Here is a 14,847-nt window from a genome sequence, read left to right as displayed (position 1 = left end):
ATCCAATATAAGAAAGTAAGAAATTATTACACATTCTTTGAAGGTTCCAGAGAACTATTCACGATAGTGAAATAGTGGGAGCTATCTGTAAAAGAAGCTATGTCAACGAAATTTGATATTGAAAAATTCAATGGGAGAAATTTCTCATTGTGGAAATTGAAGATGAATACCATCCTGAGGAAAGACGGTTGTCTAACAGCTATCAGTGAAAGGCCGGTGGATTTCACAGATGACAAAAAATGGATCGAAATGGATGGGAATGCTATGACAAACTTTCATCTAGCATTAGCAGATGAAGTATTGTCAAACATCAAGGAGAAGAAGACAACTAAGGAGATATGAGATCATCTCACCAAATTGTATGAGGCCACATCGCTGCACAATAAAATTTTCCTTAAGAGGAAATTGTACACTCTCCGGATGCCAGAATCTACTTCAGTGACGGAGCACTTAAATACAATGAACACTTTATTTTCTCAGCTTACATCCTTAAGCTGTAAAATAGGAGAACAAGAATGTGCTGAACTTCTACTTCAAAGTCTACCTGATTCGTATGATCAACTCATCATCAACTTGACAAACAGTAATGTCACCAGTCTACTCTTCGATGACGTTGCAGCTGCTGTTCTACAAGAAGAAAATAGGCGTAAGAACAAGGAATACAGACAAGTAAATCTGCAATAAGCAGAAGCATTGACAACGATGAGAGGGAGATCAATAGAACGTGGCCAAAGCAGCAATCACAAACATAGTAGATCAAAGTCAAGAAGCAAGAATAATTTAAAGTGCTACAACTGTGGAAAGAATGGTCACTTGAAGAAGGATTGTTGGAGTCTGAATAAAAACTCCAATCCACAAGGCAATACCACAAACACTTCAGATGATGGAGATTTTCTATGTTGTGAAGCGTCAACCACCGTGGAAGGTAGAAAGAGATATGCATATATATGGCTCATTGATTCGGGAGCAACATATCACATGACCTCAAGAAGAGAATAGTTCCATCATTATGAACCTGTCTCAGGAGGATATGTCTATAGTTACAATGATCATGCCTTGGAGATCGTTGGCGTGGGAACTATCAAATTAAAGATGTATGATGGAACAATTAAAGTTGTTCAAGATGTGCGACACGTGAAAGGCCTGAAGAAAATTTTATTATCCTACGAATTGTTGGGTAATAATGCAAGCAAGATTTAAACACGGAAAGGAATCATGAAGGTGTTCCGTGGAGTGCTTGTGGTACTGAAAGGTGAAAAGATAGCAGGAAACTTGTATATGCTGAAGGGAGAGACTTTGGTAGAAGCAGAAGCCTCTGTTGTCTCATGTAGTTCAGATTCTGCAATGCTATGGCATCAGAAACTTGGACACATGTTAGAACAATGAATAAAAGTCCTTGCGGAGCAAAAACTACTTCCAGGCTTAATAAAGGTATCACTTACTTTGTGTTAGCATTGCATAACAAGTAAGCAGCACCGGTTGAAATTCAACACATCAAATTCTAGAGGCAAAGGTGTTCTAGAATTGGTTCACTCTGACGTATGGCAAGCACCAGTTACATCCCTAAGCAGAGCAAAATACTTTGTCTCATTCATTGATGACTACTCCAGGAGATGTTGGGTGTATCCTATTAAGAAGAAGTCAGATGTGTTTTCAACTTTCAAAAACTTCAAAGCACGGGTGGAACTTGATTATGGAAATAAGATCAAGTGTTTCAGAATAGATAATGGAGGAGAATACACAAGTGAAGAATTTGATGACTTTTACACGAAAGAAGGCATCAAAAGACAGTTCACAGTGGCGAACACTCCTCAACAAAATGGAGTGGCAGAGCGGATGAACAGAACCATGTTAGAAAGAACAAGAGCAATGCTGAGGGATGCAGGCCTAGAAAAATCATTCTGGGCAGAAGCAGTCAATACCGCTTGTTATTTGGTGAATCGAGCTCCATCAACTGCAATAGAGCTGAAGACACCAATGGAGATGTGGACTGGCAAACTAGCTGATTATTCAAACCTCCATGTATTTGGAAGTATAGTGTACGTGATGTATAACTCCTAATAAATTTCAAAGCTGGATCTAAAATCCAGGAAATACAAATTCTTGGGGTATGCTGATGGAGTAAAGGGGTATCACTTGTGGGATCCCACTGCCCACAAAGTGATCATCAGCAGGGATGTTATCTTTGTAGAAGATAAGCTACAAAGAAAAGAAGACGATGATAGCACTGAAAAGTCAAAGACTACACAGATACATGTGGGAAAGGATTTTGAACAAGGAGATTCTTCTGAAGCAGAACCAGCACATGATGAACAAGAACCAGAGAGTTCTGAAGCTCCAATAACTCGTCAATCAGATCGTGTGAGAAGACGTCCCAATTGGCACTTAGATTATGTTATAGAAGGTAATATTGCATACTGCCTTTTAATAGAGGACGGTGAGCCATCAACATACCAAGAGGCAATAAACAGCTTAGATGCTTCACTGTGGATGATGGCGATGCAAGAAGAAATCGAAGCCCTTCATAAAAATAATACATGAGACCTTGTGCCACTACCACAAGGAAGGAAGCCAATTGGTAACAAATGGGTCTTCAAAATCAAGCTAAATGGTGACGATCAAGTAGAGAGGTATCGTGCAAGACTGGTGGTTAAAGGATACGCTCAAAAAGAAGGTATTGATTTCAATGAAATATTTTCTCATGTGGTTCGACTAACAACAGTTCAAGTAGTATTGGCAATGTGTGCTACATTGAATTTACATCTAGAGCAGCTAGATGTTAAAACAGTTTTTCTTCATGGAAATCTTGAAGAATAAATTTACATGCTCCAGCCTGAAGGTTTTGAAGAAAAAGAAAAGAAGAACTTGGTTTGCAGGTTGAACAAATCTCTGTACGGTCTAAAGCAAGCGCCAAGGTGTTGGTATAAGAGATTTGATTCATTCATTATGTGCTTTGGATACAACAGACTTAATGCAGACCCTTGTGCTTATTTCAAGAGGTCTGGTGATAACGATTTTGTTATATTGCTGTTGTATGTGGATGACATGTTGGTTGCAGGACCCAACAAAGATCATATTGAAGAATTGAAGGCATAACTGGCTAGGGAATTTGAAATGAAGGACTTGGGATCAGCAAACAAGATTCTAGGGATGCAAATTCACCAAGACATAAGTAATAGGAAGATTTGGCTTTCACAAAAGAATTACTTGAAGAAGATCTTGTCAAGATTCAACATGCAAGATTGTAAGCCAATTTCTACCCCTCTTCTTATTAACTTCAAATTATACTCTAGTATGAGTCCTAGCAATGAAGAAGAGAGAAAGAAGATGTCTCGAGTACCGTATGCATCAGCAGTGGGAAGTTTAATGTTCGCTATGATATGCACAAGACCAGACATTGCACAAGCAGTGGGAGTGGCTAGTCGGTACATGGAGAATCCAGGAAAAGAGCATTGGAATACAGTAAAGAGGATCCTGAGATACATCAAAAGGACCTCAAATGTTGCATTATGTTACGGAGGATCAAACTTACTAATCAATGGGTATGTAGATTCTGACTATGCAGGGGATTTTGATAAAAGCAAATCTACTACAGGATATGTGTTCAAAGTTGCTGGTGGAGCTATAAGCTGGGTTTCAAAATTGCAGTCAGTTGTGGCTACATCCACAACAGAGGCAGAATATGTAGCAGCTACACAAGCCAGTAAAGAAGCAATTTGGTTGAAGATGCTTTTGGAGGAGTTTGGGCACAATCAAGAGTATGTCTCTCTATTTTGTGACAGTCAAAGCACATTCATCTAGCAAGGAATCCAGCAAGGAATCCAGCATTTCATTCAAGGACAAAGTACATACGAGTTCAATACCATTTTATTCGTGAAAAGGTGGAAGAAGGGACAGTAGATATGTAGAAGATTCATACCAAAGACAATATAGCAGATTTTATGATGAAAGCAATCAACGCTGATAAATTTACCTGGTGTCGATCCTCCTGTGGCTTGTCAGAGACGTAAGCAACATGAAGGTACAAGGTAGAAAGAATGGTATGAAGATATGATTGTTCTAATCAAATCTTCAAGTGGGAGATTGTTGAAAATCAAGTCAAATTTGGCTATAGCATCCGGCTGCTTTTGAAAATTAAATAGCATGCTTTTGTGGAAAATTGGCAAGGGTCAATTACTAATTTAGTCACTCTAATTTAGGGTATTTACAAGATTAGACCTTAAGCTTCAACTATAAATACCCTAACCCATTTAGCTTCAAATCCATCCCAAAGCATTCTAGCTTTCTTCCAATACTAGAGATAATTTAGAGAGTTTCTTGATAGTTGTTTTCTCCTTTTTATCAAGAGAGAATTATCATTGTTTTCTCCTTGGTAGATCGAGAGAAGTTGTAATTCCTATTTTCTCATAGTAAAATTCTTCTACCATTGTCCGTGGTTTTTACCCTATATTATTTAGGGGTTTTCCACATAAATTTTGTGTCTCTTTTATCTTCATTTTTATTTTCTCAAATTATCAGTTGCGATTTTGCTCTATCCGATAGCCGTCTTCCGCAACAATCAACGAAACATGTATAAAATATTTAAAATTTAATTGTAATTATAACCTCGAATAATTTTTAAACTAATCATTTTATTTTCATACAGTTATATTTTAATATCAAACCAATATAAATATTTTAATATCAAACCAATATAAATATTTTAATATCAAACCAGTATAAAATTATATATTAAAACCCATTCAATTCATTGAAATGTATAGGTTAAAGGATACGTGAGGCCTCTTCGTCATTTTTTTATATTTAATATGACCTTCAAACTTAAAAAACACATTCAATATGATCCTTTGATCAACGGTTTATGTCATTGACCGTTAAGCTATCGATGTATCAATCCATAGTAGTGGTGTGATTGATGATGTGATAGATTGACTAAATTGATTTTTTTTGATCGAGTTCGAATGTCAAATTGATTTTTTTATAATAATTTATGGACTTATTTGATTTTTAAAAAAAATATTTCTAATTTAAAATACAAAAGTGTTCAAAAAAATTAAATATAAAAATATAAATTAAATTATTAAAAATTAAAAAATTAAATTATTTTTAACTCGAATTTAACTTAAATTTTATTTATATAAACTTAAACTCGTCCATCCTATACAAAATTTATTTTATATATTTATCTCTAATTATCTTAAACTCTAAATCTCTTTCTAATTCGATTTCACTAAATTTTTATTAAATTAAATTAAATAAATATTATAAAATCTTATAAAAATTAAAAAAAATAAAATTATAGAATTAAAATTTATGTATAAATTATCATAAAAATATATATTTAAAAAATAGTTCTACAATTCAGAGCATTTTAGTAAATATTGCATGACTAGGGCCTCACATATGAAAAAATATGAGAAACATAGATGTATTCTATATAGCTATAAAAAATCATTTAAAATAGATGAAATAATATCATAATTTTATAAATATTTATATTTAAAATTTAAACAAAAGCTCGAAAATTCGACTTGACTCAACCCGAATTTTATAAACTTGTTACGATTCAAAAAAATTCCAAGTCAACTTTAAGTTGTAAAATATGACTCATCAACTCAAATAACTTAAACTTTTTTTACTTGATTCGACCGAACGTTCACCTAGATAAAGTAGCCAACAATCATAAGAGGTGATCGAACAGTTGTCCAAGTTATAGAGGAGATGGTCAGAGAGTTTTTGGTGTCATGGTCCCTTTGATCTTTCATGCATGGCATGCCTTAACCTTGGTTAAGAGTTGTCATGTCGTTAATCCTGCTGGGTTGTCTCATAGTCATCATATGGTTGACTCTCTTTAATAGTCTTGGGAGGTGAGATGATTAGCGTTAATTGACTTTACAAAGTCGTTATGATTGATTGTTTTAGGGTGATAGATTAGGTTAGTCGTCATGACTTTATTAAATTATTTAAAATTTAGTAGAATAAATAATGCCTAAAATTTATCGATTCACCTTTTTAAAACTAATTAGAAGTATAAAACATAGTAGAGGTAATTAAATTATATTTAAATAATTTTAAGTTATTAAAATATTAAAATTATATAAAAATAATTAAGTTTATCTAACTATTACAAGATATTTAAGGTTAACAACATAAAAAATCACTTACGTTATTTTTTTATCCACTTTTGATCACTGATTTCAAAAAAACACAAGACATTGTCACTTTCGTTTCTATTTAATTAAGATGTGGTCATCCTGAGTTAACTGTCGTTAATAATATTTAAATATTTTAATATAATCACACATTTGATCCATTTCATTTACACATTCTCTCAATTTAATCATACTTTTAATAAATTAAAATACATTTAATCCTCCAATCGAATGATTTCACATGTCATGCCACGTATGGGTGAGAGTTCGATTGAGCCGAGTTGATTAAAAAAAATTTGAGTTATTCGAGTTGACGAGTCCTATTTTACAACTCGAAGTTGACTTGAAATTTTTTAGAGTCGAGTTGAGTAAAATTTTCAAGTTTATGTATAAATTTAATTATAAATATTTAAATGATTTTTTATAAATATATACAATACATGTGTATTTCTTATTATATTTTTATATGTGAAAGTCAATCTACTAATTACTAAAATTTTAGAGTTATTCGAGTTGTATTTTACAAATCGGTTTGAACTTGAATTTTTTTCGAGTTGAGTTTATGAAATTACAACTTGAAGTTAATTCGATTCAAGTTTTTAAGAGTCGAGTCAAAAAAATCGGTTCTTCGAGTCAAGTTGAATTTTGCTCACCTCTAATGTCATGTGCCACCATTCGGTTAGATGATTAACTTTATTTTAATTTAATATATTTATTTTCACCAGTAAAAGAGTGACATGTGTCACCCTTTGGTTGAAAGAAAACAAAGGAAAGCAAATTGGGGGAATATTTTATTTAAAAGTATTTTATTTTCATTTTCATTTTCATTTAAAAATATATATTTTATGTTAAAATATATTTAAAAGTATGACTAAATTTAGAGAATATGTAAGTAACAGGAATTAAATGTGTGATTATACTAATTATCATGTCACATATCCTGTTAATTGTTAACAACAGTTGACCCATGATGACCACAACTTAATTAAATAAAAACGAAAGTGGCCATATCTTATGCTTTTTGAAATCGATGACCAAAAGTGGACAAAACATAAACGTAAGTGATTTTCTATGTAGTTAACCCACATATTTATTGTAATATTAAAATAATAACAAGTTTTGATAAATTGAAAGACTATTTATGAATAATTAGGTAAATTTAAGGATCATTCTATAATATAATAGTTATTTTATAACTATTTGATAAATTAAATAATTATTTAATAACTTTTAAAAATTTAATAACAAAAAATTTAGCTGTATAAATATATGGTTTAAGTTAAACTAGAATAATTTTGTTAGTGTTTTAGTTAAATTTAATATTTTTGTCCCAAAATGAAACATTATTGGTCAAAATGCTCCTAAAAGGGAATAGAAATATCAATGACTATTTAGTCAAACGCTAGGGGTATTTTTTGACATCGTAACTAAGACTTTAATATTATTATTTAAAGATTTAATATGAAAACGTATTTTCAATATATGATCAAATAATCATTTTAGTTTTTGTTTAAAAAACATTTCAACTCAAAATGAAACATTATTTTAAAAGAAACATTATAGAAGAAGAGATGAGCAAAGCAAACAAAAGAGTGACCCCGCTTCCAGCATGGATGCAGCAAAAAGGAAGGAGAAGCTTCAGGCTTTGGCTCCTGGTCTTGATTTCTGTGCAGAAAAATGGAAAGAGAAGTGCTCCACTTTCATGTTTCAATCATGCTTACCCCACAGTGTAAAACTACTCTCTGTTCCAACGATTCCAACCCCCACCCTTTTTCTACTTTCGTGAACCCCAAGTTTCCTACAAAACTTCAGCACCTTGTCCCTGCTTCACCCTTCACCTCTAGTTAGATTCTTAGAAGGCACCCACAACTAATAAAACACTCAAATTTATGTTATAATTCATGTAATAAAAAGCCATTATATTTTCTTCTTTTGTTTTAACATGAATTTACTAACTGCCTTTTGGTCTGGTTTGGTTTGTCTTCGACACTTTTCAATAAATTACAAAAGGGCTAGGCTTAGGATCCCTCTAGTCACTTTGGGCACATGCAGGAAAAGCTTTGCTTAGGTCAACTTTTGGTGAAGAATACTATGTAAGATTTCGACCCGTTTGCTATTAGTTAACTCTTGGTGAAGAATATTATGTAAAATTATCACACATCTCAACGGTTAAGAGATTATTGTTACCTCTTGAGGTTATGAATTTGAGCACATTGTATGTAGTTGTCTATGAGCGTTAATTGTCTAATAGTTGAGAATATTTCGAATAAAAAGTGCTTTATATTCGTCCCATATCAACAATTTTTTTTTTAAAAAAACTTGATAGTTTATGTATTAGTGAAAAAACAATTATGAAATTTCAATTTGAATTGTAAAATAAACATATAAAAAGTTATTTAACATTTAATTTTTACAGTTGAAATTTTGATTTTATAACCCATCTTTTAAAATACAGAATGTATTATTATTATTATTAAATATTTATCATTTTATGAGTATATATTTATATTTGATATTTCAATTGACTGAAAATTTTTTATAATAAAAAAATATTTAAATTATTAGATTAAAAAGAATTCTAGACACAATTTTCAACTATATCTTTTTTTAACAAAAATGCTTACCTTACGTTAATCAAGAAAAAATTTAACTAAATACAACGACTTCGTGAAGTAAGGACGTGGTTTAAGAACCCTAAAAATTGTTGAAACAAACGAAATAATCTTAACTTTTTAAAATTCTATTTATATATAATTTATTAATAAATTACAAAATAATCACTATAATTCTATAAAATATAAACATTTCATAAAATTTAACGATTATTTTATAATAATTTAATAAAATATAATGATTGTTTTATAAATTATAAAGGTTTATTGACCAAATTAATATATTTATAATAGTTTAGTGACCTCTTATATACTTTACGCAAAATAAATTTCCCTCTTTTTCCACAACCTCAATTCAAAGCTCTTCAGGTGAAACCCCCTTCGGCTCCATTTTCCATAATAAAAATCCCATCTTTCCTCACTTTCAAAGTTTCAATTTTCTGTTGTTTTATTACAATAATAGATTCGGATATAGTTTGGAAGCTACTATTACTTATTGTACTCTTTGAATTTCTCTTAATGTCCAATACCCGTTTTTCATTAAGGTCAGATATCTTCTGGGTTTTTCCCTAAAAACCCTCAAATTTTCACTAAATTCTTAATTTTGATTTTTGGGGTTTGGTTTGTTTAGGTATGGTAAGTGGTAGTAACCATATTCAAAATCATAACCACCATGAAAATGGGGAGAAAAACCCAACTAGGGGAGGAGCTTCTAGGTCGTGGGGCACCACCGTTTCGGGTCAATCCGTTTCGACCAGTGGCAGTGTTGGCTCTCCCTCCAGCCGGAGCGAGCAAGCTATGGCAACACCAGCTAGTGACAATACTTTCTTAAGATTGAACCATCTAGATATTCATGGGGATGATGCTGGATCTCAAGGTGCTGTTGGGTGAGTGCTTCTTCCTTTTCGGAATACCCTTTTAGCTTGAATTTATGATAATTCTGTTTAATGCTTGATTCAATTGTGGGTTTTTGAAGAAAGGATCTACAATATATTGGAAGTAATATGTTGAATTTTTCCTTCACGATATACATTTGTATTTGTTTATGCTTGAATTGGTAAATTTTTGCACATTATGTTATAATTCAACATTGTTTGTTGGCTAAATAGCAAAGAATGTTTGAATTGGTGAATGTTTTGATTATTAGGTAGATACTGGCATTTAGCTTGTCCGTGGCGCTTTACCTTGGACTACTAACAAAATATGCCGATATTGCCTGGCCATACTATGCTATTATATTGCTATAGGGTATTCCGTGAATTTAATTTATTGCCAATTTCGTTTGCAGTAGTAAAAAGAAGAAGAGAGGACAACGTGCAGTTGGAGGGGATAAGAGTGGCAGAGGACTCCGCCAATTTAGCATGAAAGGTTTTTTTTTTCCCTTTTTCTATTTCTGTTACCTTTCGAAGTGTGTGATTCGTGGTTAATGTTCGATTGCATTGAAATCCCAATCAGATATTCTTTCCTGTGAAAAATGTACTACACGTGCCTTTTTTTTTGCCATGGACACTTTGGAACTGTTAGCAGTTGTGGCTAAGCTAACTGATATCTCGGTTGAATTGTCTTTGGTTTCATCCAGTTTGTGAAAAAGTGGAAAGAAAGGGAAGAACCACGTACAATGAGGTCAGGTGGTTTCAGAAAGTCATTCTTTCCTTCATGTTTGTTTTTCTTAACGGTTTGCATTAGTGCATATTTCTGTGTTTATATTATCTATCTATTCTGGCAAAGTGACCTGAATTGCTCTTAATTCATTGTGTTATATGACATATGCAAAGGTAAATATATTTTTTTTTTGATACTGCATTAAGGGACTACGTAATTAGATTGTTGGGTAATCATGATCCAAACCAGTTGTTTCTGACCCTTTTTGTGGGTCAGGGTTTGCATGCCTTAACTCTTCATTGCAAGATTATGTTATTAAGATATTGAACTTTTTCTCCGTCATCCCAAAATCACCCTGTAGAATGCTCTTAACGCATATATGATATATCAATGAAGAGTAGACCTGACAAATAGATACCATTGTGATTCCCTTCTCCTCAACACAGTGTTCTACTCTAATTGGTTACTGATATATGGTGACAATCATATCTCTTGATTAAGTAGTTTTTTTTTTTCATTTTTAAGCTTCAACCAAGTTCCATTAGGATGCATAATTCTTTTACCCTTTCAAACTATCTAGCAGAATGGTACTGCTTTCATTGGTTTGAAGAATTACTACTTTGTATGCTTAAAAAAGTTGCAAGTTTCGCTGCTTCTCTCCTGACTTGGCAACATTCATGGGTTGCTCTATCTTTTACCTATCAATGGTTTATGTCTCTTTATCTGAGAGTGAAAGTGATTCCAGGTAGCAGATGAACTTGTAGCTGAGTTTGCTGATCCTGGCAATGGTGTAGCATCACCAGATCAGGTTTGCAATTCTTATTTCAGGCCAATATTGTATTCCTTGATGTGCATGCTTTCATCTTTTACCCTAAGAGAGTGGAATTAATGGTACCGACTCTTTTTTCTTTTAATCTAACAGCAGCAATATGATGAGAAAAACATTCGTCGAAGGGTTTATGATGCCCTGAATGTTCTAATGGCAATGGACATAATATCCAAGGACAAAAAAGAAATACAGTGGAAGGGACTTCCACGTACTAGCGTTGGTGATATCGAAGAATTAAAGGTGGCAATACAGTTTCATTTTTGTTTCTTTTTATGTTAAGTGGATTTGATTTGCCATATTTTCAAGGATCTAATTTTGAGCTTAATGAGCTCTTCAAATGTGAAAACAGACCGAACGGCTTGGACTGAGAAACAGGATTGATAAAAAGGTTGCCTATTTGCATGAATTGGAGGAACAAGTAAGAATGGCACACATTTCAAATTTCACATGTTCTTAAAATTGCTCTCTGCATTCAATTAGGTTCAGAGATTTATGTTTTGCTATTCATCAAGTTGCTGCATGTAGGCAGAGAGCTGTTTGAGTAAGTTCCACTTATCCCCTTTGTTTGGCAGCATTTGATCATGTACTTGTTTTGCTTCTCAGTTTGTTGGTCTTCAAAATTTGATTCAACGAAATGAGCAACTATACAGCTCAGGGAATGCTTCCAGCGGGGGTGTGGCTTTACCTTTTATCTTGGTGCAGGTTTGTTATCTTCTCACATCTCTCATTTTCTCAAGTGTGGCTAATATGCTATTATGGAGCATCAGCATGCTCAATATACAAATTGTGTTTTTATGGTAATTTGAAATCTTCCATAAATTCTGAGATGTCTTAATTCGCTTCTCTTGTCATCTTGATATTGTAGACACGCCCTCATGCAACTGTTGAGGTAGAAATATCAGAAGATATGCAGCTGGTACATTTTGACTTTAATAGGTAAGATTTTTGAGCTGTAATCATAACTTAGTGTAGGAAAGGTATGTTGTCTCATTTTTTATGATAAACCATGGAATGCCAAAGACAGACAGAGGACCTAATCTTGAGCATAGGGGTAACTTCTAGAGTTGATAGCAACCTATTAACAAGTGCTAAAACCATCTTTTGATTCTTCGCTTACCTATTCCTTTTCATCTCATGGTGTTCTATTTTGCAGCACTCCATTTGAGCTCCATGATGATAATTATATTCTGAAGGCAATGAAATTCTACGATAGAACACAGAATGATGAAGTGACACACCATTTTTCTGTGGACGGTGAAGGTTCTAGCATGTCTTCAATGTACCAACAACAGATCCTTCCCCAAGGACAAGCAGAACAGGTAGATGTCCTGCATCGCCGCCTCTTCCCAGAATACTGAAAGCGCATGTTAAGCGTGAACATTGACAGTTCAGTTCCATGTTCAACACCAAGAGCAATCTATTTTGTACATTGTGTAAAGTAATTTGCCACAAGAGTGCCCTGTAAGACCATCTTCACCTCATAATGTGTTACCCCACGTTAAGCCTGAGTAGCCTCTTTTCTCAAGGTTTTGAAAGGGAATCTTTGGTGGATAGTCTTCAGTTTACAGCTTCATAATTTGCTAATGTATTTGTTTTATTCCATTTCCCCTTGTTACTACCCCACTGTAGCAGAAATCAGCTTATGTATTAGACTATAGAGAGATTGCTGTCTGCATAAAGAATCATATAGAATCAACTACTTTTTATCTCTGCATAAATATTGTTCTCTTTTCGCTAATTTATCGTAACAAAGGCACATATTTGGTCCATGAATTCTGTTGATAAAGGTAATCGGCAAAGAGATGAAGATAATAATTCTCAATCGTTTATAGATAGGAGTACATCTTAATATATACAACTATTTAGGATTAAGTTTTCTAATAGAAATAAACTACTTAGTAGTTATCCTATCTATCTAACATTTTAAGAGTTAGTATTGTGTTAGACTTCTAACTAGTATACAATTATACATGTACTGCATATCCTACACTCCCCCTCAAGTTGGGAATATCCTACACGTCCCCCTCAAGTTGGGAATAAATGTTGAAAAGATCCAACTTGGATGTAATCTCATCATAGGTAATTCTTGGAAGTGCCTTGGTGAGAATATCGGCCAAGTGATTCTTCGTCGAAACATAGTTGAGCTTTATTGATCCACCATTTTCCTTTTCAGAGATGAAATGTTTGTCAATTTCGACATGCTTCGTCCGATCATGATGAAGTGGATTCTTTGCAATATTTATCGCAGATTAACTGCCACTTTGAAGTTCAAAGTACTTGTTGTCACATAGCCCCATCTCTGTTAACAGTCTCTGTAATCAAATTCCTTCGCCAATTCCCAGTGCCATTGCTTTAAATTCTGCTTCTGCACTACTCTCAGACACAACAACATGTTTCTTACTTCTCCAATTAATCAAATTTTCCCAAACAAATGAACAATAACCACTTGTAAATCTCCTATTCGTTTGCCCCAGCTTTAATTTGAAAAAAATTCTTAAAGATCTATTGTCACTTTTCCTGAAAATCAACCCACATCCTGGTGTCATTTTCAAGTATTTGAGAATTATGTCCACAACTTCTAAATGTTATTCTTTTGGATCATTAATATATTGCCTCACTATATTGACAAGAAATGTAATATTAAGTCTAGTAAGTGATAAATAAATTAGTTTACCTACTAGCCTTTGATAATGTTCTTTGTTCACGGGACTTCCCAATTCTTCTCTTCTTAGTTTAAGATTTATTTCCATGGGAGTTTCTGCCGGCTTGCATCCCTTCATTCCAGTTTTAGATAGTAGATCAAGAATGTATTCCTTTGATTAATCACTATTCCCTCTTTCGACATTGCAACCTCCATGCCTAAGAAATATTGTAGAGTGCCTAAGTCTTTGGTTTCAAATTCTCTCGCCAATAGCCCTTTTAATCTCTCTATCTTCATAGAGTCATCACTTGTTATAATGATATCATCCATATACACAATCAAAATTGCCTTTTTGTTGTTCGAACATATCTTGAAAAATAAAGTATGATATGATTGACATTGCTTGTAACCATCCTAAACAATCACCTTTGTAAATCTGTCGAATCAGGCTCTTGGAGATTGTTTAAATCCATACAAGGACTTTAGTGATCTACACATTTTTCCTGTATTATTCTTCACACCTAGTGGAATTCACATGTATACTTCCTCTTCCAAGTTTCCGTTTAGAAATATATTTTTGATATCCAACTAATGAAGCACTTAGTTCTCATTGACCGCCAATGACAACAACACTCTCATAGTATTTAGTTTTGCTACAAAAGCAAATGTTTCTTGATAATTAACTCCAAAGGACTGAGTAAATCCTTTTACCACCAATCTTGCTTTGTATCATTCAACACAACCATCAGCTTTGTATTTCATTGTGAATACACATTTACATCCGACTAGTTTCTTGTCTTTTGGAAGATCAACTATAATCCAAGTGTTGTTGTTTTCCAGTGCCCTCAATTCCTCTTTTACTGCCTTTTTTAATTTAGGATCTTTTAGTGCTTCTTCCATTGTTTCTAGGACTGTAATGCTATCTACACTGGCTGTAAAATTCGTAAAATAAGACATTAGCTTTCCATGTGCAATAAGTCTATCAATGAGATAATTTGTGCATTTTCTTAC

At 33.2% G+C, this 14,847-nt stretch overlaps 1 pseudogene; it reads left to right on the top strand.

Annotated features, from left to right (window-relative positions):
- Window positions 1-9,199: 9,199 nt before the first annotated feature.
- LOC120181959 lies at window positions 9,200-12,901 on the top strand (annotated as a pseudogene).
- The last annotated feature ends 1,946 nt before the right edge of the window (window positions 12,902-14,847 follow it).

Source organism: Hibiscus syriacus, unplaced genomic scaffold (genome assembly GCF_006381635.1).
Source record: "Hibiscus syriacus cultivar Baekdansim isolate YM2019G1 unplaced genomic scaffold, ASM638163v2 tig00003721_pilon, whole genome shotgun sequence".
NCBI lineage: Eukaryota > Viridiplantae > Streptophyta > Magnoliopsida > Malvales > Malvaceae > Hibiscus > Hibiscus syriacus.
This window is presented reverse-complemented; position numbering and strand designations above follow the sequence as displayed.